We start from the raw sequence: 25896 nt of genomic DNA, 5'->3' as shown, positions 1-25896 counted from the left end.
TGGCTGTGTAGATATTTCCATGTTTATATAGATGGCAGTGCAGATATTTTCTTGTTTATGTAGATGGCGTTGTAGATACCTCCATGTTTAAAAAGATGGCTGTGTGTATATTTCCATGTTGATGGAGATAGCGGTGTAGATATTTCCATGTTTATAGAGATAGCGGTGTATTTATTTCCATGTTTCTACAGATGACTGTGTAGATATTTCCATGTTTGTACAGATGGCAGTGTAGATATTTCCATGTGTATAGAGATAACGGTGTAGATATTTTCATGTTTATACATATTGCGGTGGATATTTGTCCATGTTTGTACAGATAGCAATGGAGTTATTTCCAGGTTAATACACATAGCGGTGTAGATATTTCCATGTTTATACAGATAGCGGTGTAGATATTTCCATGTTTATACAGATGGCTGTGCCGATATTTCCATGTTTATACAGAGTTCTCTGTAGATATTTCCATGTTTATATAGATGACAGTGTAGATATTTCCAGGTTTATACAGATGACTGTGTAGATATTTCCATGTTAATACAGATGGCGGTGTAGATATTTCCATGTTTATAAAGATAGCAGTGTAGATATTTCCATGTTTATAGAGATAGCGGTTTAAATATTTCCGTCTTTATACAGATAGTGGTGTAGATATTTCCATGTTTATACAGATGGCGGTGTAGATACAGCCATGTTTCTGAATATGGCAGTGTAGATATTTTCATGTTTACATAGATGGCGGTGTAGATATTTCTATGTTTACAGAGATTGCGGTGTAGATATTTCCATGTGTATAGTGCAAGTGGTGTAGGTATTTCCATGTTTATACAGATAGTAGTGTAGACATTTCCATATTTACACAGGTAGCGGTGTAGGTATTTCCATGTTTATACAGATGGCGGTGTAGTTATTTCCATGTTTCTAAAGATGGCAGTGTAGATATTTCCTTGTTTATACAGATAGCGGTGTAGATATTTCCATGTATATGCAGATAGCAGTGTAGATTTTTCAATGTTTACACAAATAGCGGTCCAGATATTTCCCTGTTTCTACAGATAGCGATGTAGATATTTCCATGTTTGTACAGATAGCGGTGTAGATATTTCCATGTTTATAGAGATGGCTGTGTAGATATTTCCATGTGTATACAGATTTCAGTGTAGATATTTCCATTTTTATACATATAGCGGTGTAGATATTTCCATGTTTACAGATATAGCGGTTAAGATATTTCCATCTTTGCACAGATAGCGGTGTAGACATTGCAAACTTTACACAGATAGCGGTGTAGATATTTCCAAGTTTACACAGATAGCTGTGTCGATATTTCCATGTTTACAGAGATATCATTGTAGATATTTCCTTGTTTATACAGATAGAGGTGTAGCTATTTACATGTTGATACAGATAGCAGTGTAGATGTTTTCAGGGTTATACAGATAGTGGTGTAGATATTTCCACGATTTACAGATAGCTGTGTAGATATTTCCCTGTTTACACAGATAGCGTTGTAAATATTTCCATGTTTACCCAGATAGCGTTGTAGATATTTCCATGCTTACACAGATTGCGGTGTAGATATTTCCAAGTTTACGCAGATTGCTGTGTAGATATTTCCATGTTTACATAGATAGCGTTGTAGATATTTCATTGTTTATAGAGATAGCGGTGTAGGTATTTCCATGTTTTTAAAGATACCGGTGTAGGTATTTCCGTGTTTATAAAGATAGCATTGGAGATATTTCCATGTTTATACAGATAGCTGTGTAGATATTTCCATGTTTATACAGATGGCGGTGTAGATATTTCCATGTTTATAGAGATGGCGGTATAGATATTTCCATGTTCATAGAGATAGCGGTGATGATATATCCATGTTCATAGACATAGCAGTGAGGATATTTCCATGTTTATACAGATAGCTATGTAGATATTTCTATTTTTATAGAGATAGCCGTTTTGATATTTCATATTTATACAGATAGCGGTGTAGATATTTCCATGTTTATACCGATTGCGGTGTAGATATTTCCATGTATATACAGATAGCGGTGTAGATATTTCCACGTTTATACAGATGGCGGTGCAGATATTTCCATCTTTCTACAAATGGCAGTGCAGATATTTCCATGTTTATAGAGATGGCGGTGTATATATTTCCATGTTTATATAGATGGCAATGTAGATGTTTTCTTGTTTATGTAGATGGCGTTGTAGATATCTCCATGTTTAAAGAGATGGCGGTGTATATATTTCCATGTTGATGGAGATAGCGGTGTAGACATTTCCATGTTTATAGAGATAGCGGTGTAGTTATTTCCATGTTTATACACATAGCGGTGTAGATATGTCCTTGTTTATACAAATAGCGGTGTAGATATTTACATGTTTATACAGATCATGGTGTAGATATTTCCTTGTTTATACAAATAGCGGTGTAGTTATTTCCATGTTTATACAGATAGCGGTGTAAATATTTCCATGTATATACAGATGGCTGTGTAGATATTTCCATGTTTATACAGATGGCTGTGTAGATATTTCCATGTTTATACAGATGACTTTGTAGGTATTTCCAGGTTTATACAGATGGCGGTGTAGATATTTCCATGTTTATAGAGATAGCTGTGTAGATCTTTACATGTTTATAGAGATATCGCTGTAGATATTTCCATGTTTATACAGATCGCGGTGTAGATATTTCCATGTTGATACAGATAGCGGTGTAGTTATTTCCATGTTTTTACAGATATTGGTGTAGATATTTCCATGTTTGCACAGATTGCGGTGTAGATATTTCCTTGTTTATACAGATGGCGGTGTAGATATTTCCATGTTTATACACATGGCGGTGTAGATATTTCCACGCTTATACAGATGGCGGTGTAGATATTTCCATCTTTCTACAAATGGCAGTGTAGATATTTCCATGTTAATAGAGATGGCGGTGTAGATATTTCCATGTTTATATAGATGGCAGTGTAGATATTTTCTTGTTTATGTAGATGGCCTTGTAGATACCTCCATGTTTAAAAAGATGGTGGTGTGTATATTTCCATGTTGATGGAGATATCGGTGTAGATATTTCCATGTTTATAGAGATAGCGGTGTAGTTATTTCCATGTTTCTACAGATGACTGTGTAGATATTTCCATGTTTGTACAGATGGCAGTGTAGATATTTCCATGTGTATAGAGATAACGGTGTAGATATTTTCATGTTTATACATATTGCGGTGGATATTTGTCCATGTTTATACAGATAGCAATGGAGATATTTCCAGGTTAATACACATAGCGGTGTAGATATTTCCATGTTTATACAGATAGCGGTGTAGATATTTCCATGTTTATACAGATGGCTGTGCCGATATTTCCATGTTTATACAGAGTTCTCTGTAGATATTTCCATGTTTATATAGATGACAGTGTAGATATTTCCAGGTTTATACAGATGATTGAGTAGATATTTCCATGTTAATACAGATGGCGGTGTAGATATTTCCATGTTTATAGAGATAGCGGTTTAAATATTTCCATCTTTATACAGATAGTGGTGTAGATATTTCCATGTTTATACAGATGGCGGTGTAGATACAGCCATGTTTCTGAATATGGCAGTGTAGATATTTTCATGTTTACATATATGGCGGTGTAGATATTTCCTTGTTTACAGAGATTGCGGTGTAGATATTTCCATGTGTATAGTGCAAGTGGTGTAGGTATTTCCATGTTTATAGAGATAGCAGTGTAGACATTTCCATATTTATACAGGTAGCGGTGTAGGTATTTCCATGTTTATACAGATGGCTGTGTAGATATTTCCATGTTTCTAAAGATGGCGGTGTAGGTATTTCCTTGTTTATACAGATAGCGGTGTAGATATTTCCATGTATATGCAGATAGCGGTGTAGATTATTCCATGTTTACACAGATAGCGGTGTAGTTATTTCCATGTTTTTACAGATATTGGTGTAGATATTTCCATGTTTGCACAGATTGCGGTATAGATATTTCCATGTTTATACAGATGGCCGTGTAGATATTTCCATGTTTATACACATGGCGGTGTAGATATTTCCATGTTTATATAGATGGTGGTGTAGGTATTACCATGTTTATACAGATAGCGGTGTAGGTATTTCCCTGTTTATACAGACCGTGGTGAAGATATTTCCATGTTTATACAGATTGCGGTGTAGATATTTCCATGTTTACACAGATCGCAGTGTAGATATTTCCATGTTTATACAGATAGCGGTGTAGATATTTCCATGTTTATACAGATAGCTGTGTAGATATTTCCACGTTTATACAGATGGCGGTGTAGATATTTCCATGTTCGTACAGAGTTCTCTGTAGATATTTCCATGTTTATATAGATGACAGTGTAGATATTTCCAGGTTTATACAGATGACTTTGTAGATATTTCCATGTTAATACAGATGGCGGTGTAGATATTTCCATGTTTATAAAGATAGCGGTGTAGATATTTCCATGTTTATAGAGATTGCGGTTTAAATATATCCGTCTTTATACAGATAGTGGTGTAGATATTTCCATGTTTATACAGATGGCGGTGTAGATACAGCCATGTTTCTGAATATGGCAGTGTAGATATTTTCATGTTTACATAGATGGCGGTGTAGATATTTCCATGTTTACAGAGATTGCGGTGTAGATATTTCCATGTGTATAGTGCAAGTGGTGTAGGTATTTCCATGTTTATACAGATAGTAGTGTAGACATTTCCATATTTATACAGGTAGCGGTGTAGGTATTTCCATGTTTATACAGATGGCAGTGTAGATATTTCCATGTTTCTAAAGATGGCGGTGTAGATATTTCCTTTTTTATACAGATAGCGTTGTAGATATTTCCATGTATATGCAGATAGCGGTGAAGATTTTTCCGTGTTTACACAAATAGCGGCCCAGATATTTCCCTGTATCTACAGATAGCGATGTAGATATTTCCATGTTTGTACAGATAGCGGTGTAGATATTTCCATGTTTATAGAGATGGCTGTGTAGATATTTCCATGTGTATACAGATTTCAGTGTAGATATTTCCATGTTTATACATATAGCGGTGTAGATATTTCCATGTTTACAGATATAGCGGTAAAGATATTTCCATCTTTGCACAGATTGCGATGTAGACTTTGCAAACTTTACACAGATAGCGGTGTAGATAGTTCCAAGTTTACACAGATAGCTGTGTCGATATTTCCATGTTTACAGAGATATCATTGTAGATATTTCCATGTTTATACAGATAGCGGTGTAGTTATTTACATGTTGATACAGATAGCGGTGTAGATATTTTCAGGGTTATACAGATAGTGGTGTAGATATTTCCACGTTTTACAGATAGCTGTGTAGATATTTCCCTGTTTACACAGATAGCGTTGTAAATATTTCCATGTTTACCCAGATAGCGTTGTAGATATTTCCATGCTTAAACAGATTGCTATGTAGATATTTCCAAGTTTACGCAGATAGCTGTGTAGAAATTTCCATGTTTACATAGATAGCGTTGTAGATATTTCATTGTTTATAGAGATAGCGGTGTAGGTATTTCCATGTTTTTAAAGATACCGGTGTAGGTATTTCCGTGTTTATAAAGATAGCAGTGGAGATATTTCCATGTTTATACAGATAGCTGTGTAGATATTTCCATGTTTATACAGATGGCGGTGTAGATATTTCCATGTTTATTGAGACAGCGGTGTAGACGTTTCCATTTTTATACTGGTAGCGGTGTAGATATTTCCATGTTTACACAGATGGCGGTGTACATATTTCCATGTTTATTGTGATAGCGGTGTAGACATTTCCATGTTTATACAGATAGTGGTGTAGATATTTAAATGTTTATAGAGATAGCGGTGTAGATATTTCCATATTTATACATATAGCGGTGTAGGCATTTCCATGTTTATAGTGATAACGGTGTATTAATTTCCATGTTTATAGTGATAGCGGTGTAGATATTTCCATGTTTATACGGATAGCGGTGTAGATATTTCCATGTTTATACGGTTAGCGGTGTTGATATTTTCATGTTTATACAGATAGCGGTGTAGGTATTTCCATGCTAATGCAGATAGCGGTGTGGATATTTCCATGTTTATACAGATGGCTATGTAGATATTTCCATGTTTATACAGATGGCAGTGTAGATATTTCCATGTTTATGCAGATGGTGGTGTTGATATTTCCGTGTTTACAGAGACAGCGGTGTAGATATTTCCATCTTTGCACAGATTGCGGTGCAGGTATTTCCATCTTTACACAGATAGTGGTGTTGATATTTCCGAGTTTACAAAGATAGCTGTGTAGATATTTCCATGTTTACACAGATGGCGTTGTAGATATTTCCATGTTTACACAGATAGCGTTGTAGATATTTCCATGTTTATACAGATATCGGTGTAGGTATTTAAATGTTTATACAGATAGCGGTGTAGGTATTTCCATGTTTATACAGATAGCGGTGTAGATATTTCCATATTAATAGAGATACCGGTGGAGATATTTTCATGTTTATACAGATAGCGGTGTAGATATTTCCATGTTTATAGAGATAGCGGTGTAGATATTTACATATTTGCGCACACAGCAGTGTAGATATTTCCATCTTTACACAAATAGCGGTGTTCATATTTCCATGTTTCCACAGATAGCGATGTAGTTATTTCCATGTTAACACAGATAGTTTTGTAGATATTTCCATGTTTATACAGATTGCGGTATAGATATTTCCATGTTTATAAAGATTGCGGTGCAGATATTTCCATGTTTATACAGATAGCGGTGGAGATATTTCCGTGTTGGTACAGATAGCGATGTAAATATTTCCATGTTTGTACAGATAGCGGTGGATATATTTCCATGTTTATACAGATGGTGGTGTAGATATTTCCATGTTTATAGAGATAGCCATGTAGATATTTCCACGTTTATACAGAGAGCGGTGTAGATTTTCCATGTTTATACAGATTGCGGTGTAGATATTTCCATGTTTATCAAAATAGCGGTGTAGATATTTCCATGTTTATAGAGACAGCGGGGTAGACATTTCCATGTTTATACAGATAGTGATGCAGATATTTCCAGGTTTATAAAGATAGCGGTGTAGATATTTCCATGTTTATACCGATAGTGGGGTAGATATTTCCATGTTTATACAGATAGCGGTGTACATATTACCATGAGTATGCAGATAGCGGTGGAGATATTTCCATGTTTATACAGTTAGCTGTGGAGATATTACCATGTTTATACAGATGGCGGTGTAGATATTTCCAAGTTTATACAAATCGTGGTGTATATATTTCCATGTTTATTCAGATAGCGGTGGAGTTATTTCCATGTTTATACCGATAGCGGTATAGGTATTTCATTGTTTATAGAGATAGCGGTGTAGATAATTCCATGTTTATACAGATGGCGGTGTAGATATTTCCATGTGTATACAGATGGAGGTGTAGATATTTCCATGTTTATACAGATGACTGTGAAGATATTTCCATGTTTTTACAGATGGTGTTGTAGATATTTCCATGTTTGTAGATATTGCTGTGTAGATATTTGCATGTTTATACACATGTCAGTGTAGATATTTCCATGTTTATACAGATAGTGTTGTACATATTTCCATGTTTATACAGATGGCTGTGTAGGCATTTCCATGTTTATAGAGATGGTGGTGTAGATATTTCCATGTTTGTAGAGATAGCCATGTAGATATTTCTATGTTTATACAGAGAGCGGTGTAGACATTTCCATGTTTATAGAGATAGCAGTGAATATATTTCCATATTTATACAGATAGCGGTGTATATATTTCCATGTTTATACAGGTAGCGGTGTAGTTATTTCCATGTTTATACAGATAGCGGTGTAGATATTTCCATGTTTACACAGATGGTGGTGTAGATATTTCCATGTTTACAAAGTTAGCGTTGTAGATATTTCCATGTTTATACAGATAACGGTGTAGGTATTTCCATGTTTATACAGATAGCGGTGTAGATATTTCCATGTTTATAGAGATAGCGGTGTAGATATTTACATATTTGCACAGACAGCGGTGTAGATATTTCCATCTTTACACAGATAGCGGTGTTCATATTTCCATGTTTCCACAGATAGCGATGTAGATATTTCCATGTTAACACAGATAGTTTTGTAGATATTTCCATGTTTACAAAGATTGCGGTGCAGATATTTCCATGTTTATACAGATAGCGGTGGAGATATTTCCATGTTTGTACAGATAGAGATGTAGTTATTTCCATGTTTATACAGATAGCGGTGGATATATTTCCTTGTTTATACGGATGGTGTTGTAGATATTTCCATGTTTATAGAGATAGCCATGTAGATATTTCCACGTTTATACAGAGAGCGGTGTAGATTTTCCATGTTTATACAGATTGCTGTGTAGATATTTCCATGTTTATCAAAATAGCGGTGTAGATATTTCCATGTTTATAGAGACTGCGGTGTAGACATTTCCATGTTTATACAGATAGTGATGCAGATATTTCCAGGTTTATAAAGATAGCGGTGTAGATATTTCCATGTTTATTCAGAAGGCGGTGTAGTTATTTCCATGTTTATACAGATGGTGGTGTGGATATTTCCATGTTTATACAGATAGCGCTATAGATATCTCCATGTTTACAGAGATGGTGGTGTAGATAATTCCATATTTGCACAGATTGCGGTGCAGATATTTCCATCTTTACACAGATAGCGGTGTACATATTTCTTTGTTTACACAGATGGCTGTGTAGATATTTCCATGTTTACACAGATATTGTTGTAGATATTTCCATGTTTATACAGATGGCGTTGTAGATATTTCCATGTTTATACAGATGGCGGTGGAGATCTTTCCATGTTATACAGATGGCAATGGAGATATTTCCCTCTTTATACAGATGGCGGTGTAGATATTTCCAAGGTTATACAGATAGCGATGTAGATATTTCCATGTTTATACAGATAGGTGTGTAGATATTTGCATGTTTATACAGGTAGAGGTGTAGATATTTCCATGTTTATACAGATCGCGGTGTAGATATTTCCATGTTTATGCAGACTGCGGTGTAGGTATTTCCATGTTTATAGAGATGGCGTTGTAGATATTTCTATGTTTATAGAGATAGCGGTGTAGATTATTCCATGTTTATAGAGATGGTGGTGTAGGTATTTCCCTGTTCATAAAGATATTGGTGTAGATATTTCCAAGTTTATTCAGGTAGCGGTGTAGATATTTTCATGCTTATACAGATAGTGGTGTTGATATTTCCATGTTTATACACATAGCGGTGTAGACATTTCCATGTTTATTCTGCTGGCAGTGCAGGTAACTCCATGTTTATACAGATGGCAGTGTAGGTATTTCCATGTTTATGCAGATAGCGGTGTAGATATTTCCATGTTTATACAGGTAGAGGTGTAGATATTTCCATGTTAATTCAGATCTCGGTGAAGATATTTCCATCTTTCTACAGATGGCAGTGTAGATATTTCTATGTTTATAAAGATGGCGGTGTAGATAATTCCACATTTATACAGACGGCAGTGTAGTTATTTCCATGTTTATGCTGATGGCGGTGTAGATATTTCCATGTTTATTGAGATAGCGGTGTAGACATTTCCATTTTTATACTGGTAGCGGTGTAGATATTTCCATGTTTACACAGATGGTGGTGTAGATATTTCCATGTTTATTGTGATAGCGGTGTAGACATTTCCATGTTTATACAGATAGTGGTGTAGATATTTAAATGTTTATAGAGATAGCGGTGTAGATATTTCCATATTTATACATATAGCGTTGTAGACATTTCCATGTTTATAGTGATAGCGGTGTAGGAATTTCCATGTTTATAATGATAGCGGTGTAGATATTTCCATGTTTATACGGATAACGGTGTAGATATTTCCATGTTTATAAGGTTAGCGGTGTTGATATTTTCATGTTTATACAGATAGCAGTGTAGGTATTTCCATGCTAATGCAGATAGCGGTGTGGATATTTCCATGTTTATACAGATGGCTATGTAGATATTTCCATGTTTATACAGATGGCAGTGTAGATATTTCCATGTTTATGCAGATGGTGGTGTTGATATTTCCGTGTTTACAGAGATAGCGGTGTAGATATTTCCATCTTTGCACAGATTGCGGTGCAGGTATTTCCATCTTTACACAGATAGTGGTGTTGATATTTCCGAGTTTACAAAGATAGCTGTGTAGATATTTCCATGTTTACACAGATGGCGTTGTAGATATTTCCATGTTTACACAGATAGCGTTGTAGATATTTCCATGTTTATACAGATAGCGGTGTAGGTATTTCCATGTTTATACAGATAGCGGTGTAGGTATTTCCATGTTTATACAGATAGCGGTGCAGATATTTCCATATTTATAGAGATAGCGGTGGAGATATTTTCATGTTTTTACAGATAGCGGTGTAGATATTTCCATGTTTATACAGATAGCGGTGTAGATATTTCCATGTTTATAGAGATAGCTGTGTAGATATTTACATATTTGCACAGACAGCGGTGTAGAAATTTACATCTTTACACAGATAGCGGTGTTCATATTTCCATGTTTCCACAGATAGCGATGTAGATATTTCCATGTTAACACAGATAGTTTTGTAGATATTTCCATGTTTATACAGATTGCGGTATAGGTATTTCCATGTTTATAAAGATTGCAGTGCAGATATTTCCATGTTTATACAGATAGCGGTGGAGATATTTCCGTGTTTGTACAGATAGCGATGTAGATATTTCCATGTTTGTACAGAGAGCGGTGGATATATTTCCATGTTTATACAGATGGTGGTGTAGATATTTCCATGTTTATAGAGATAGCCATTTAGATATTTCCACGTTTATACAGAGAGCGGTGTAGATTTTCCATGTTTATACAGATTGCGGTGTAGATATTTCCATGTTTATCAAAATAGCGGTGTAGATATTTCCATGTTTATAGAGACAGCGGTGTAGACATTTCCATGTTTATACAGATAGTGATGCAGATATTTCCAGGTTTATAAAGATAGCGGTGTAGATATTTCCATGTTTATACAGATAGTGGGGTAGATATTTCCATCTTTATACAGATAGCGGTGTACATATTTCCATGAGTATGCAGATAGCGGTGGAGATATTTCCATGTTTATACAGATAGCTGTGGAGATATTACCATGTTTATACAGATGGCGGTGTAGATATTTCCAAGTTTATACAAATCGTGGTGTATATATTTCCATGTTTATTCAGATAGCGGTGTAGATATTTCCATGTTTATACCGATAGCGGTATAGGTATTTCCATGTTTATAGAGATAGCGGTGTAGATAATTCCATGTTTATACAGATGGCGGTGTAGATATTTCCATGTGTATACAGATGGAGGTGTAGATATTTCCATGTTTATACAGATGACTGTGAAGATATTTCCATGTTTTTACAGATGGTGGTGTAGATATTTCCACGTTTGTAGATATTGCAGTGTAGATATTTGCATGTTTATACAGATGTCAGTGTAGATATTTCCATGTTTATACAGATAGTGTTGTAGATATTTCCATGTTTATACAGATGGCTGTGTAGGCATTTCCATGTTTATAGAGATGGTTGTGTAGATATTTCCATGTTTGTAGAGATAGCCATGTAGATATTTCTATGTTTATACAGAGAGCGGTGTAGACATTTCCATGTTTATAGAGATAGCAGTGTATATATTTCCATATTTATACAGATAGCGGTGTATATATTTCCATGTTTATACAGGTAGCGGTGTAGTTATTTCCATGTTTATAAAGATAGCGGTGTAGATATTTCCATGTTTACACAGATGGTGGTGTAGATATTTCCATGTTTAAACAGATAGCGGTGTAGATATTTCCATGTTTATACAGACAGCGTTGTAGATATTTCCATGTTTATACAGATCGTGGTGTCGATATTTCCATGTTTATACAGATAGCGGTGTAGATATTTCCATGTTTATAGAGATGGTTTTGTAGATATTTCAATGTTTATACAGTTGGCAGTGTAAATATTTCCATGTTTAGACAGATGGCGGTGTAGATATTTCCATGTTTATTGTGATAGCGGTGTAGACATTTCCATGTTTATACAGATAGTGGTGTAGATATTTAAATGTTTATAGAGATAGCGGTGTAGATAATTCCATATTTATACATATAGCGATGTAGACATTTCCATGTTTATAGTGATAGCGGTGTAGGAATTTCCATGTTTATAGTGATAGCGGTGTAGATATTTCCATGTTTATACGGATAGCGGTGTAGATATTTCCATGTTTACACGGTTAGCGGTGTTGATATTTTCATGTTTATACAGATAGCAGTGTAGGTATTTCCATGCTAATGCAGATAGCGGTGTGGATATTTCCATGTTTATACAGATGGCTATGTAGATATTTCCATGTTTATACAGATGGCAGTGTAGATATTTCCATGTTTATGCAGATGGTGGTGTTGATATTTCCGTGTTTACAGTGATAGCGGTGTAGATATTTCCATCTTTGCACAGATTGCGGTGCAGGTATTTCCATCTTTACACAGATAGTGGTGTTGATATTTCCGAGTTTACAAAGATAGCTGTGTAGATATTTCCATGTTTACACAGATGGCGTTGTAGATATTTCCATGTTTACACAGATAGCGTTGTAGATATTTCCATGTTTATACAGATAGCGGTGTAGGTATTTCCATGTTTATACAGATAGCGGTGTAGGTATTTCCATGTTTATACAGATAGCGGTGTAGATATTTCCATATTTATAGAGATAGCGGTGTAGATATTTCCATGTTTATACAGATAGCGGTGTAGATATTTCCATGTTTATAGAGATAGCGGTGTAGATATTTACATATTTGCACAGACAGCCGTGTAGATATTTCCATCTTTACACAGATAGCGGTGTTCATATTTCCATGGTTCCACAGATAGCGATGTAGATATTTCCATGTTAACACAGATAGTTTTGTAGATATTTCCATGTTTATACAGATTGCGGTATAGATATTTCCATGTTTATAAAGATTGCGGTGCAGATATTTCCATGGTTATACAGATAGCGGTGGAGATATTTCCGTGTTTGTACAGATAGCGTTGTAGATATTTCCATGTTTGTACAGAGAGCGGTGGATATATTTCCATGTTTATACAGATGGTGGTGTAGCTATTTCCATGTTTATAGAGATAGCCATGTAGATCTTTCCACGTTTATACAGAGAGCGGTGTAGATTTTCCATGTTTATACAGATTGCGGTGTAGATATTTCCATGTTTATCAAAATAGCGGTGTAGATATTTCCATGTTTATAGAGACAGCGGGGTAGACATTTCCATGTTTATACAGATAGTGATGCAGATATTTCCAGGTTTATAAAGATAGCGGTGTAGATATTTCCATGTTTATACTGATAGTGGGGTAGATATTTCCATGTTTATACAGATAGCGGTGTAGATATTTCCATGTTTATACAGATGGCTGTGCCGATATTTCCATGTTTATACAGAGTTCTCTGTAGATATTTCCATGTTTATATAGATGACAGTGTAGATATTTCCAGGTTTATACAGATGACTGTGTAGATATTTCCATGTTAATACAGATGGCGGTGTAGATATTTCCATGTTTATAAAGATAGCAGTGTAGATATTTCCATGTTTATAGAGATAGCGGTTTAAATATTTCCGTCTTTATACAGATAGTGGTGTAGATATTTCCATGTTTATACAGATGGCGGTGTAGATACAGCCATGTTTCTGAATATGGCAGTGTAGATATTTTCATGTTTACATAGATGGCGGTGTAGATATTTCCATGTTTACAGAGATTGCGGTGTAGATATTTCCATGTGTATAGTGCAAGTGGTGTAGGTATTTCCATGTTTATACAGATAGTAGTGTAGACATTTCCATATTTATACAGGTAGCGGTGTAGGTATTTCCATGTTTATACAGATGGCGGTGTAGATATTTCAATGTTTCTAAAGATGGCAGTGTAGATATTTCCTTGTTTATACAGATAGCGGTGTAGATATTTCCATGTATATGCAGATAGCGGTGTAGATTTTTCAATGTTTACACAAATAGCGGTCCGGATATTTCCCTGTTTCTACAGATAGCGATGTAGATATTTCCATGTTTGTACAGATAGCGGTGTAGATATTTCCATGTTTATAGAGATGGCTGTGTAGATATTTCCATGTGTATACAGATTTCAGTGTAGATATTTCCATTTTTATACATATAGCGGTGTAGATATTTCCATGTTTACAGATATAGCGGTAAAGATATTTCCATCTTTGCACAGATAGCGGTGTAGACATTGCAAACTTTACACAGATAGCGGTGTAGATATTTCCAAGTTTACACAGATAGCTGTGTCGATATTTCCATGTTTACAGAGATATCATTGTAGATATTTCCTTGTTTATACAGATAGCGGTGTAGTTATTTACATGTTGATACAGATAGCGGTGTAGATGTTTTCAGGGTTATACAGATAGTGGTGTAGATATTTCCACGATTTACAGATAGCTGTGTAGATATTTCCCTGTCTACACAGATAGCGTTGTAAATATTTCCAAGTTTACCCAGATAGCGTTGTAGATATTTCCATGCTTACACAGATTGCGGTGTAGATATTTCCAAGTTTACGCAGATTGCTGTGTAGATATTTCCATGTTTACATAGATAGCGTTGTAGATATTTCATTGTTTATAGAGATAGCGGTGTAGGTATTTCCATGTTTTTAAAGATACCGGTGTAGGTATTTCCGTGTTTATAAAGATAGCAGTGGAGATATTTCCATGTTTATACAGATAGCTGTGTAGATATTTCCATGTTTATACAGATGGCGGTGTAGATATTTCCATGTTTATAGAGATGGCGGTGTAGATATTTCCATGTTCATAGAGATAGCGGTGATGATATATCCATGTTCATAGACATAGCAGTGAGGATATTTCCATGTTTATACAGATAGCTATGTAGATATTTCTATTTTTATAGAGATAGCGGTTTTGATATTTCATATTTATACAGATAGCGGTGTAGATATTTCCATGTTTATACAGATTGCGGTGTAGATATTTCCATGTATATACAGATAGCGGTGTAGATATTTCCACGTTTATACAGATGGCGGTGCAGATATTTCCATCTTTCTACAAATGGCAGTGCAGATATTTCCATGTTTATAGAGATGGCTGTGTATATATTTCCATGTTTATATAGATGGCAATGTAGATGTTTTCTTGTTTATGTAGATGGCGTTGTAGATATCTCCATGTTTATAGAGATGGCGGTGTATATATTTCCATGTTGATGGAGATAGCGGTGTAGGCATTTCCATGTTTATAGAGATAGCGGTGTAGTTATTTCCATGTTTATACAGATCACGGTGTAGATATTTCCTTGTTTATACAAATAGCGGTGTAGTTATTTCCATGTTTATACACATAGCGGTGTAGATATTTCCTTGTTTATACAAATAGCGGTGTAGATATTTACATGTTTATACAGATCATGGTGTAGATATTTCCTTGTTTATACAAATAGCGGTGTAGTTATTTCCATGTTTATACAGATAGCGGTGTAAATATTTCCATGTATATACAGATGGCTGTGTAGATATTTCCATGTTTATACAGATGGCTGTGTAGATATTTCCATGTTTATACAGATGACTTTGTAGGTATTTCCATGTTTATACAGATGGCGGTGTAGATATTTCCATGTTTATAGAGATAGCTGTGTAGATCTTTACATGTTTATAGAGATAGCGCTGTAGATATTTCCATGTTTATACAGATCGCGGTGTAGATATTTCCATGTTGATACAGATAGCGGTGTAGTTATTTCCATGTTTTTACAGATATTGGTGTAGATATTTCCATGTTTGCACAGATTGCGGTGTAGATATTTCCTTGTTTATACAGATGGCGGTGTAGATATTTCCATGTTTATACACATGGCGGTGTAGATATTTCCACGCTTATACAGATGGCGGTGTAGATATTTCCATCTTTCTACAAATGGCAGTGTAGATATTTCCATGTTAATAGAGATGGCGGTGTAGATATTTCCATGTTTATATAGATGGCAGTGTAGATATTTTCTTGTTTATGTAGATGGCCTTGTAGATACCTCCATGTTTAAAAAGATGGTGGTGTGTATATTTCCATGTTGATGGAGATATCGGTGTAGATATTTCCATGTTTATAGAGATAGCGGTGTAGTTATTTCCATGTTTCTACAGATGACTTTGTAGATATTTAAATGTTTGTACAGATGGCAGTGTAGATATTTCCATGTGTATAGAGATAACGGTGTAGATATTTTCATGTTTATACATATTGCGGTGGATATTTGTCCATGTTTATACAGATAGCAATGGAGATATTTCCAGGTTAATACACATAGCGGTGTAGATATTTCCATGTTTATACAGATAGCGGTGTAGATATTTCCATGTTTATACAGATGGCTGTGCCGATATTTCCATGTTTATACAGAGTTCTCTGTAGATATTTCCATGTTTATATAGATGACAGTGTAGATATTTCCAGGTTTATACAGATGATTGAGTAGATATTTCCATGTTAATACAGATGGCGGTGTAGATATTTCCATGTTTATAGAGATAGCGGTTTAAATATTTCCATCTTTATACAGATAGTGGTGTAGATATTTCCATGTTTATACAGATGGCGGTGTAGATACAGCCATGTTTCTGAATATGGCAGTGTAGATATTTTCATGTTTACATATATGGCGGTGTAGATATTTCCTTGTTTACAGAGATTGTGGTGTAGATATTTCCATGTGTATAGTGCAAGTGGTGTAGGTATTTCCATGTTTATAGAGATAGCAGTGTAGACATTTCCATATTTATACAGGTAGCGGTGTAGGTATTTCCATGTTTATACAGATGGCTGTGTAGATATTTCCATGTTTCTAAAGATGGCGGTGTAGGTATTTCCTTGTTTATACAGACAGCGGTGTAGATATTTCCATGTATATGCAGATAGCGGTGTAGATTACTCCATGTTTACACAGATAGCGGTGTAGTTATTTCCATGTTTTTACAGATATTGGTGTAGATATTTCCATGTTTGCACAGATTGCGGTATAGATATTTCCATGTTTATACAGACGGCCGTGTAGATATTTCCATGTTTATACACATGGCGGTGTATATATTTCCATGTTTATATTGATGGTGGTGTAGGTATTACCATGTTTATACAGATAGCGGTGTAGGTATTTCCCTGTTTATACAGACCGTGGTGAAGATATTTCCATGTTTATACCGATTGCGGTGTAGATATTTCCATGTTTACACAGATCACAGTGTAGATATTTCCATGTTTATACAGATAGCGGTGTAGATATTTCCATGTTTATACAGGTAGCGGTGTAGTTATTTCCATGTTTATACAGATAGCGGTGTAGATATTTCCATGTTTACACAGATGGTGGTGTAGATATTTCCATGTTTACACAGTTAGCGTTGTAGATATTTCCATGTTTATACAGATAACGGTGTAGGTATTTCCATGTTTATACAGATAGCGGTGTAGATATTTCCATGTTTATAGAGATAGCGGTGTAGATATTTACATATTTGCACAGACAGCGGTGTAGATATTTCCATCTTTACACAGATAGCGGTGTTCATATTTCCATGTTTCCACAGATAGCGATGTAGATATTTCCATGTTAACACAGATAGTTTTGTAGATATTTCCATGTTTACAAAGATTGCGGTGCAGATATTTCCATGTTTATACAGATAGCGGTGGAGATATTTCCATGTTTGTACAGATAGCGATGTAGATATTTCCATGTTTATACAGATAGCGGTGGATATATTTCCTTGTTTATACGGATGGTGGTGTAGATATTTCCATGTTTATAGAGATAGCCATGTAGATATTTCCACGTTTATACAGAGAGCGGTGTAGATTTTCCATGTTTATACAGATTGCTGTGTAGATATTTCCATGTTTATCAAAATAGCGGTGTAGATATTTCCATGTTTATAGAGACTGCGGTGTAGACATTTCCATGTTTATACAGATAGTGATGCAGATATTTCCAGGTTTATAAAGATAGCGGTGTAGATATTTCCATGTTTATTCAGAAGGCGGTGTAGTTATTTCCATGTTTATACAGATGGTGGTGTGGATATTTCCATGTTTATACAGATAGCGCTATAGATATCTCCATGTTTACAGAGATGGTGGTGTAGATAATTCCATATTTGCACAGATTGCGGTGCAGATATTTCCATCTTTACACAGATAGCGGTGTACATATTTCTTTGTTTACACAGATGGCTGTGTAGATATTTCCATGTTTACACAGATATTGTTGTAGATATTTCCATGTTTATACAGATGGCGTTGTAGATATTTCCATGTTTATACAGATGGCGGTGGAGATCTTTCCATGTTATACAGATGGCAATGGAGATATTTCCCTCTTTATACAGATGGCGGTGTAGATATTTCCAAGGTTATACAGATAGCGATGTAGATATTTCCATGTTTATACAGATAGGTGTGTAGATATTTGCATGTTTATACAGGTAGAGGTGTAGATATTTCCATGTTTATACAGATCGCGGTGTAGATATTTCCATGTTTATGCAGACTGCGGTGTAGGTATTTCCATGTTTATAGAGATGGCGTTGTAGATATTTCTATGTTTATAGAGATAGCGGTGTAGATTATTCCATGTTTATAGAGATGGTGGTGTAGGTATTTCCCTGTTCATAAAGATATTGGTGTAGATATTTCCAAGTTTATTCAGGTAGCGGTGTAGATATTTTCATGCTTATACAGATAGTGGTGTTGATATTTCCATGTTTATACACATAGCGGTGTAGACATTTCCATGTTTATTCTGCTGGCAGTGCAGGTAACTCCATGTTTATACAGATGGCAGTGTAGGTATTTCCATGTTTATGCAGATAGCGGTGTAGATATTTCCATGTTTATACAGGTAGAGGTGTAGATATTTCCATGTTAATTCAGATCTCGGTGAAGATATTTCCATCTTTCTACAGATGGCAGTGTAGATATTTCTATGTTTATAAAGATGGCGGTGTAGATAATTCCACATTTATACAGACGGCAGTGTAGTTATTTCCATGTTTATGCTGATGGCGGTGTAGATATTTCCATGTTTATTGAGATAGCGGTGTAGACATTTCCATTTTTATACTGGTAGCGGTGTAGATATTTCCATGTTTACACAGATGGTGGTGTAGATATTTCCATGTTTATTGTGATAGCGGTGTAGACATTTCCATGTTTATACAGATAGTGGTGTAGATATTTAAATGTTTATAGAGATAGCGGTGTAGATATTTCCATATTTATACATATAGCGTTGTAGACATTTCCATGTTTATAGTGATAGCGGTGTAGGAATTTCCATGTTTATAATGATAGCGGTGTAGATATTTCCATGTTTATACGGATAACGGTGTAGATATTTCCATGTTTATAAGGTTAGCGGTGTTGATATTTTCATGTTTATACAGATAGCAGTGTAGGTATTTCCATGCTAATGCAGATAGCGGTGTGGATATTTCCATGTTTATACAGATGGCTATGTAGATATTTCCATGTTTATACAGATGGCAGTGTAGATATTTCCATGTTTATGCAGATGGTGGTGTTGATATTTCCGTGTTTACAGAGATAGCGGTGTAGATATTTCCATCTTTGCACAGATTGCGGTGCAGGTATTTCCATCTTTACACAGATAGTGGTGTTGATATTTCCGAGTTTACAAAGATAGCTGTGTAGATATTTCCATGTTTACACAGATGGCGTTGTAGATATTTCCATGTTTACACAGATAGCGTTGTAGATATTTCCATGTTTATACAGATAGCGGTGTAGGTATTTCCATGTTTATACAGATAGCGGTGTAGGTATTTCCATGTTTATACAGATAGCGGTGCAGATATTTCCATATTTATAGAGATAGCGGTGGAGATATTTTCATGTTTTTACAGATAGCGGTGTAGATATTTCCATGTTTATACAGATAGCGGTGTAGATATTTCCATGTTTATAGAGATAGCTGTGTAGATATTTACATATTTGCACAGACAGCGGTGTAGAAATTTACATCTTTACACAGATAGCGGTGTTCATATTTCCATGTTTCCACAGATAGCGATGTAGATATTTCCATGTTAACACAGATAGTTTTGTAGATATTTCCATGTTTATACAGATTGCGGTATAGGTATTTCCATGTTTATAAAGATTGCAGTGCAGATATTTCCATGTTTATACAGATAGCGGTGGAGATATTTCCGTGTTTGTACAGATAGCGATGTAGATATTTCCATGTTTGTACAGAGAGCGGTGGATATATTTCCATGTTTATACAGATGGTGGTGTAGATATTTCCATGTTTATAGAGATAGCCATTTAGATATTTCCACGTTTATACAGAGAGCGGTGTAGATTTTCCATGTTTATACAGATTGCGGTGTAGATATTTCCATGTTTATCAAAATAGCGGTGTAGATATTTCCATGTTTATAGAGACAGCGGTGTAGACATTTCCATGTTTATACAGATAGTGATGCAGATATTTCCAGGTTTATAAAGATAGCGGTGTAGATATTTCCATGTTTATACAGATAGTGGGGTAGATATTTCCATCTTTATACAGATAGCGGTGTACATATTTCCATGAGTATGCAGATAGCGGTGGAGATATTTCCATGTTTATACAGATAGCTGTGGAGATATTACCATGTTTATACAGATGGCGGTGTAGATATTTCCAAGTTTATACAAATCGTGGTGTATATATTTCCATGTTTATTCAGATAGCGGTGTAGATATTTCCATGTTTATACCGATAGCGGTATAGGTATTTCCATGTTTATAGAGATAGCGGTGTAGATAATTCCATGTTTATACAGATGGCGGTGTAGATATTTCCATGTGTATACAGATGGAGGTGTAGATATTTCCATGTTTATACAGATGACTGTGAAGATATTTCCATGTTTTTACAGATGGTGGTGTAGATATTTCCACGTTTGTAGATATTGCAGTGTAGATATTTGCATGTTTATACAGATGTCAGTGTAGATATTTCCATGTTTATACAGATAGTGTTGTAGATATTTCCATGTTTATACAGATGGCTGTGTAGGCATTTCCATGTTTATAGAGATGGTTGTGTAGATATTTCCATGTTTGTAGAGATAGCCATGTAGATATTTCTATGTTTATACAGAGAGCGGTGTAGACATTTCCATGTTTATAGAGATAGCAGTGTATATATTTCCATATTTATACAGATAGCGGTGTATATATTTCCATGTTTATACAGGTAGCGGTGTAGTTATTTCCATGTTTATAAAGATAGCGGTGTAGATATTTCCATGTTTACACAGATGGTGGTGTAGATATTTCCATGTTTAAACAGATAGCGGTGTAGATATTTCCATGTTTATACAGACAGCGTTGTAGATATTTCCATGTTTATACAGATCGTGGTGTCGATATTTCCATGTTTATACAGATAGCGGTGTAGATATTTCCATGTTTATAGAGATGGTTTTGTAGATATTTCAATGTTTATACAGTTGGCAGTGTAAATATTTCCATGTTTAGACAGATGGCGGTGTAGATATTTCCATGTTTATTGTGATAGCGGTGTAGACATTTCCATGTTTATACAGATAGTGGTGTAGATATTTAAATGTTTATAGAGATAGCGGTGTAGATAATTCCATATTTATACATATAGCGATGTAGACATTTCCATGTTTATAGTGATAGCGGTGTAGGAATTTCCATGTTTATAGTGATAGCGGTGTAGATATTTCCATGTTTATACGGATAGCGGTGTAGATATTTCCATGTTTACACGGTTAGCGGTGTTGATATTTTCATGTTTATACAGATAGCAGTGTAGGTATTTCCATGCTAATGCAGATAGCGGTGTGGATATTTCCATGTTTATACAGATGGCTATGTAGATATTTCCATGTTTATACAGATGGCAGTGTAGATATTTCCATGTTTATGCAGATGGTGGTGTTGATATTTCCGTGTTTACAGTGATAGCGGTGTAGATATTTCCATCTTTGCACAGATTGCGGTGCAGGTATTTCCATCTTTACACAGATAGTGGTGTTGATATTTCCGAGTTTACAAAGATAGCTGTGTAGATATTTCCATGTTTACACAGATGGCGTTGTAGATATTTCCATGTTTACACAGATAGCGTTGTAGATATTTCCATGTTTATACAGATAGCGGTGTAGGTATTTCCATGTTTATACAGATAGCGGTGTAGGTATTTCCATGTTTATACAGATAGCGGTGTAGATATTTCCATATTTATAGAGATAGCGGTGTAGATATTTCCATGTTTATACAGATAGCGGTGTAGATATTTCCATGTTTATAGAGATAGCGGTGTAGATATTTACATATTTGCACAGACAGCCGTGTAGATATTTCCATCTTTACACAGATAGCGGTGTTCATATTTCCATGGTTCCACAGATAGCGATGTAGATATTTCCATGTTAACACAGATAGTTTTGTAGATATTTCCATGTTTATACAGATTGCGGTATAGATATTTCCATGTTTATAAAGATTGCGGTGCAGATATTTCCATGGTTATACAGATAGCGGTGGAGATATTTCCGTGTTTGTACAGATAGCGTTGTAGATATTTCCATGTTTGTACAGAGAGCGGTGGATATATTTCCATGTTTATACAGATGGTGGTGTAGCTATTTCCATGTTTATAGAGATAGCCATGTAGATCTTTCCACGTTTATACAGAGAGCGGTGTAGATTTTCCATGTTTATACAGATTGCGGTGTAGATATTTCCATGTTTATCAAAATAGCGGTGTAGATATTTCCATGTTTATAGAGACAGCGGGGTAGACATTTCCATGTTTATACAGATAGTGATGCAGATATTTCCAGGTTTATAAAGATAGCGGTGTAGATATTTCCATGTTTATACTGATAGTGGGGTAGATATTTCCATGTTTATACAGATAGCGGTGTAGATATTTCCATGTTTATACAGATGGCTGTGCCGATATTTCCATGTTTATACAGAGTTCTCTGTAGATATTTCCATGTTTATATAGATGACAGTGTAGATATTTCCAGGTTTATACAGATGACTGTGTAGATATTTCCATGTTAATACAGATGGCGGTGTAGATATTTCCATGTTTATAAAGATAGCAGTGTAGATATTTCCATGTTTATAGAGATAGCGGTTTAAATATTTCCGTCTTTATACAGATAGTGGTGTAGATATTTCCATGTTTATACAGATGGCGGTGTAGATACAGCCATGTTTCTGAATATGGCAGTGTAGATATTTTCATGTTTACATAGATGGCGGTGTAGATATTTCCATGTTTACAGAGATTGCGGTGTAGATATTTCCATGTGTATAGTGCAAGTGGTGTAGGTATTTCCATGTTTATACAGATAGTAGTGTAGACATTTCCATATTTATACAGGTAGCGGTGTAGGTATTTCCATGTTTATACAGATGGCGGTGTAGATATTTCAATGTTTCTAAAGATGGCAGTGTAGATATTTCCTTGTTTATACAGATAGCGGTGTAGATATTTCCATGTATATGCAGATAGCGGTGTAGATTTTTCAATGTTTACACAAATAGCGGTCCAGATATTTCCCTGTTTCTACAGATAGCGATGTAGATATTTCCATGTTTGTACAGATAGCGGTGTAGATATTTCCATGTTTATAGAGATGGCTGTGTAGATATTTCCATGTGTATACAGATTTCAGTGTAGATATTTCCATTTTTATACATATAGCGGTGTAGATATTTCCATGTTTACAGATATAGCGGTAAAGATATTTCCATCTTTGCACAGATAGCGGTGTAGACATTGCAAACTTTACACAGATAGCGGTGTAGATATTTCCAAGTTTACACAGATAGCTGTGTCGATATTTCCATGTTTACAGAGATATCATTGTAGATATTTCCTTGTTTATACAGATAGCGGTGTAGTTATTTACATGTTGATACAGATAGCGGTGTAGATGTTTTCAGGGTTATACAGATAGTGGTGTAGATATTTCCACGATTTACAGATAGCTGTGTAGATATTTCCCTGTCTACACAGATAGCGTTGTAAATATTTCCAAGTTTACCCAGATAGCGTTGTAGATATTTCCATGCTTACACAGATTGCGGTGTAGATATTTCCAAGTTTACGCAGATTGCTGTGTAGATATTTCCATGTTTACATAGATAGCGTTGTAGATATTTCATTGTTTATAGAGATAGCGGTGTAGGTATTTCCATGTTTTTAAAGATACCGGTGTAGGTATTTCCGTGTTTATAAAGATAGCAGTGGAGATATTTCCATGTTTATACAGATAGCTGTGTAGATATTTCCATGTTTATACAGATGGCGGTGTAGATATTTCCATGTTTATAGAGATGGCGGTGTAGATATTTCCATGTTCATAGAGATAGCGGTGATGATATATCCATGTTCATAGACATAGCAGTGAGGATATTTCCATGTTTATACAGATAGCTATGTAGATATTTCTATTTTTATAGAGATAGCGGTTTTGATATTTCATATTTATACAGATAGCGGTGTAGATATTTCCATGTTTATACAGATTGCGGTGTAGATATTTCCATGTATATACAGATAGCGGTGTAGATATTTCCACGTTTATACAGATGGCGGTGCAGATATTTCCATCTTTCTACAAATGGCAGTGCAGATATTTCCATGTTTATAGAGATGGCTGTGTATATATTTCCATGTTTATATAGATGGCAATGTAGATGTTTTCTTGTTTATGTAGATGGCGTTGTAGATATCTCCATGTTTAAAGAGATGGCGGTGTATATATTTCCATGTTGATGGAGATAGCGGTGTAGGCATTTCCATGTTTATAGAGATAGCGGTGTAGTTATTTCCATGTTTATACAGATCACGGTGTAGATATTTCCTTGTTTATACAAATAGCGGTGTAGTTATTTCCATGTTTATACACATAGCGGTGTAGATATTTCCTTGTTTATACAAATAGCGGTGTAGATATTTACATGTTTATACAGATCATGGTGTAGATATTTCCTTGTTTATACAAATAGCGGTGTAGTTATTTCCATGTTTATACAGATAGCGGTGTAAATATTTCCATGTATATACAGATGGCTGTGTAGATATTTCCATGTTTATACAGATGGCTGTGTAGATATTTCCATGTTTATACAGATGACTTTGTAGGTATTTCCATGTTTATACAGATGGCGGTGTAGATATTTCCATGTTTATAGAGATAGCTGTGTAGATCTTTACATGTTTATAGAGATAGCGCTGTAGATATTTCCATGTTTATACAGATCGCGGTGTAGATATTTCCATGTTGATACAGATAGCGGTGTAGTTATTTCCATGTTTTTACAGATATTGGTGTAGATATTTCCATGTTTGCACAGATTGCGGTGTAGATATTTCCTTGTTTATACAGATGGCGGTGTAGATATTTCCATGTTTATACACATGGCGGTGTAGATATTTCCACGCTTATACAGATGGCGGTGTAGATATTTCCATCTTTCTACAAATGGCAGTGTAGATATTTCCATGTTAATAGAGATGGCGGTGTAGATATTTCCATGTTTATATAGATGGCAGTGTAGATATTTTCTTGTTTATGTAGATGGCCTTGTAGATACCTCCATGTTTAAAAAGATGGTGGTGTGTATATTTCCATGTT

The sequence above is a fragment of the Pan paniscus genome, chromosome 19, assembly GCF_029289425.2.
Source record: "Pan paniscus chromosome 19, NHGRI_mPanPan1-v2.0_pri, whole genome shotgun sequence".
Classification (NCBI taxonomy): Eukaryota; Metazoa; Chordata; class Mammalia; order Primates; family Hominidae; genus Pan; species Pan paniscus.
The sequence above is the reverse complement of the archived record's forward strand: the minus strand, read 5'-3'. Positions refer to the sequence as shown.